This window comes from Lactuca virosa, chromosome 8 (genome assembly GCF_052849685.1).
Source record: "Lactuca virosa cultivar CGN04683 chromosome 8, Lactuca_virosa_CGN04683_v6, whole genome shotgun sequence".
Lineage (NCBI taxonomy): Eukaryota > Viridiplantae > Streptophyta > Magnoliopsida > Asterales > Asteraceae > Lactuca > Lactuca virosa.
This window is the reverse complement of record NC_136433.1, coordinates 177,379,680-177,384,121: the sequence shown is the minus strand read 5'-3', so window position 1 is coordinate 177,384,121 and position 4,442 is coordinate 177,379,680.

The window sequence follows — 4,442 nt, the reverse complement described above, 5'->3', positions numbered from 1 at the left end:
CAGAGAAACCCTAATTTCCCGGGTTTGAGACCTATTTAAAGGAACTTATAGCCTCATTTGCGGCTACCCTTCCTTGAGAGCAAACCCTAAACGTGTATGGAGAGCCATGATAGTCTTAGAAGCTAAAACTTGGAGTAAACTAGTGCATCTCTTGAGGAGAATAGGAGATCACCCATCAAGGGAGCTAGAGAATCAGTGGATCTGGTGTAACTTCGTGCAAGGGCTTGAGTAAGAGGTAAAAGCTTGCACCTTTCTTGTTATTTTGCTTAGATCTTGTAGATATAGAAGATTAGGGTTTCTCCCACCATTGCTGGGACTTTGTATGCATAAGGTCTCTCATGAGGCCTAGACTTCAGATCTGGACCTTGTGAGGTCCAGAGAGTCCAAAGATTATAGCTTTAGTTAACCATAGAAGAGTTATTGTGGTTAATCATCCTTGTTAGAGTTATATTGGCATTATGAGCTTTATATGCCATGTTTAAACATAAAGCTTGCAGCTTTACGTGACAATCGACCCTCAGGATGGTAGATCTAGTGTTTGGGGTGATGGATCTGCCTTAAATCGTCTGAATGAACATTTGGTCTGAATGAACTCGCCGAGTCGATGAGCCGACTCGACGAGTTGGTTAGGGTTTATCCCGAGGAACCGAATCAGGCGATAGCTCGACGAGTTGGGGGTCAACTCGACGAGCTGAGCTAGACTGTCACGAGATTTCTGAGGAAAGTAAGTGGACTCGACGAGTCGCAAGGGTGCACTCGGCGAGTCGGGTCAAACATGGACTGTTGACTCGAGTTTGACTTCTGTTGACTTTGGGGCTTTGATCAACATAAGTAATAGAGACCATGGAGGGGTAAAATGGTCTTTTATCCACTTCAAAGAGTTAAAGAGAGGAATAATAGCCTTCAGTCATTAGAGTTGTGATTAGAGTATCACTTAGAGATATTCATCCCTTGTGTTAGGTGGAGGCTAGTTCGAGATCAGGGAACGGGGTCTTTACTTGATGCTGGTCAGGTGAGTCTTCTCACTATACTTTACCTTGAGTGGTAAGTAGAGTTATGTGACAGAGTATCTTGTATGCTATGTATGTGATGTGTTGCACTACATTATTTCTACGTGATTTATGCTGTGTGTATTCCAGAGTTTACAGAGTTAGGACCGGAAGGTCCATAGAGTTAGGACCAGAGGGTCCACAGAGTTAGGACCAGAGGGTCCACAGAGTTAGGGCCAGTAGGCCCACAGAGTTATAGCCTCGAGTGGCTAATATGTGTTATATGTGGTATTTTGGGGAACTCACTAAGCTTCGTGCTTACCGTGTTATGTGTTATGTGTTTCAGGTATCTCAGAGGATCGCGGGAAGGCACCGGCTTGACTATACACACCAGAGAAAGAGTCACGTTTTGAGGATCCTGGCTTATTAATGGAGTTGTGTTTTGTAATTTGAATAAACGAGATTTCTATACAATATGTTACGAAAAGTATGCGATTTCAAAATGAAAAAATTTTGTTTGAAAAATTACGTTGTTACAAGTTGGTATCAGAGCCTTGGTTTGAGGGATTCGGATGCACCTTCGGGTAGATCTGTACTCAAACTGAGGATTTGAGAAAAATTTTCAAGGAAATGATTTTTCTAAAACGAGCAAGAGTTTCTAAAAGAATACGAGTTGGAGCAGTGTGTACAATCAGCCAGAGCTCGAACGGTGATTTCCAAAATACCCTTACGTTTGTATTATGAGATATTTATAAGATATGCTATGAGATATTATGCATGCTAGATATAGGCTAGGTATTTCATATGTTAGGACTAGAGTGGCCTGATTTGTGATGCCTTAGCCTAGGAGTTATTGTTATCTGTGATGTGCTTTCGAGCATGTGTTGAGTAAGAGTATCCAGCAGGAATCCTCTAGAGAGGGATTTGAATAGAGGAGTAATCTAGGAGAGATACCTAGATGAGCATTTGAGGAGTCTACTGAGAGAGTAGTCAGACGCCCGCATGGAGTAAAGTTGCTTGAGTTCGGTGGTATCCTTTGAGTATGAGGAGAGCAAGTGGGTAATAACCTAGAGTGGTGTTACATGTTGGTAGAGATTATTCGATGCCCGAATGCTGCTTGCTTCGTGCTTTGTGGAACTCTTGATGATGAGAGTCAGCTACTAAGTGAATATGACAATATTCAGGAGGTAGATGGCTGGCATCATAAGGAGTTCTTCAGCAGCTGATGGCGGAGAAGTGTGAGAACGTATGAAGAGCCTAGGAAAGGGTGACCCTAGTCAGATGAGTACGCTGACAGAGTTGGATATTTCGCAAGAGGAGCGAACAAGCATGACGGGGTTGGTGATTGAGAAGGTCGAGCAGCTACGTAAGGACTCGGGGATGGTCCGTGTGGAAAGTATGGGTAGATGTGGCAGGTAGTATGGGCCTGTACTACTGAAAGCAGGGACCCATACTCGATACAGGGAACATTCCGGAGGTTTTAAGTAGCAGATCGAGAGGTGATTTCATGGTTCGAGTACCATGATTTGTAGCAGATCGAGAGGTGATTTCATGGTTCGAGTACCATGATTTGTAGCAGATCGAGAGGTGATTTCATGGTTCGAGTACCATGATTTGTAGCAGATCGAGAGGTGGTTTCATGGTTCGAGTACCATGATTTGTAGCAGATCGAGAGGTGCTTTCATGGTTCGAGTACCATGATTTGTAGCAGATCGAGAGGTGGTTTCATGGTTCGAGTACCATGATTTGTAGCAGATCGAGAGGTGATTTCATGGTTCGAGTACCATGATTTGTAGCAGATCGAGAGGTGGTTTCATGGTTCGAGTACCATGATTTGTAGCAGATCGAGAGGTGATTTCATGGTTCGAGTACCATGATTTGAAGCAGATCGAGAGGTGCTTTCATGGTTGGAGTACCATGATTTGTAGCAGATCGAGAGGCGATGTCATGGGTCGAGTACCATGACTCGTAGCGGATTGAGAAGAGATAACATGGTTCGGGTACCATGATTAATAGTAGATCGAGAGGTGGCTAGATGGTTCGAGTACCATGACCCGTGGCGGTTAGTGTTACTGGTTCTACCAGTTATTCCGTTGAAATTGGTTAGACTGAGATCAGATGTGAAAGAGTATGGGGTCAGAGGGCCATGATGAACGAGTTCTAGTGGAGCATCCCTTGAGAGGGAAATCGAGTTAGCTCCGAGGGATTTTTGGTAAGATGGCAGATGAAGTCGCAAGGCTCAAGGATGACTAGAGAGGGCAGTTATGGAGGATTGCGACATGAGTTGAGAAATTAGCCGATAGTGGAGATGTCAACTTCTGTGACATGGATGGTATTATTTCCGTTTCCTGTGGGAAACATAAGAGGTGTTGAGAATTCGGTTTCCGAGCTTGGGGGTAGAACCATGCGGATTAGTATTGATGGCGACCTTCCATCAGAGTATTTGGGCAGTATGTCTGTCGATAGGTAATGTTAGAGCAAGAGCAGGGTGTCAGCGGGGACTGAGATGGTTAAGGACCAGGATACACCCTATTTGAGCATAGTAGGGCATGTATTAGCTGCAGCGGCAGACGATGAAGAAGAGGATATTGGGGCGGTGGTTCTTATTATCTATGATGAGTATCGAGTGTGGTAATGAGTACTCCACTCTTATTACAACTCACATGATGGGACGTCAGTTGAGGAGTCGAGGATGAGGAGTATGCTAGTTCATTATTTTCAGACAGAGAGTCAGGGTTACTACTGGACAGTTGAGATGTCCGGTAGTGGGATGGTGCGAGATTCTGAATGACTAGAGGCAATAATGATGAGAAGCTTCTGAGGATTCCATCGGAGATTCGGGGTATTTGGACTTGTTTGATCTCCATCGGGGAGATCATCGAGCATAGTGTATCACCTTCCAAGAGTAGGTGCGATGTTACTGGTAAAAACAGTCTGTGGGATAGATTGTTGGTGAACCAGTTAGTGATGGTTCGAACCCTGAGTGGGGGAGAACCGGGTACTTTTTTTGAGGAGATCAGAGGTTTGTTCAAGAGTGGTTAGAGTACTGGATATAGAGAAATACGTTGCGGATTCCTGAGACCAGAGTTATCGGTGGTCGAGGTGAGTTGCAGAGGGAATTAATGCATGTTGTCCGCGTTCAAGAAAGGGCAGGTGGCCGTTGGTCAGAGGCCTTGTGGCAGATAAGAATTTTTCGTGGTAGTTGGTTCATAGGGATACTTCGGTAGTTGGGAGATTTTGGTTCCATGAATGGACTATTCTATGCTCTTTGGAAAGGGTAAGAGATGATCAGGCAGCCAAATTCCGGGACGACATGCGTAATCTCGCTTGGTTTCGAGCAATAGAGGAAAGAGTTTCGGAGGGTCATTTTCGTGTTCCGAGCCATTGGCGATTTCTCCGTGTTTCATTTTGGGAGATGGAGTATTCCGAGGTATCCGAGATTAATGTAATAAG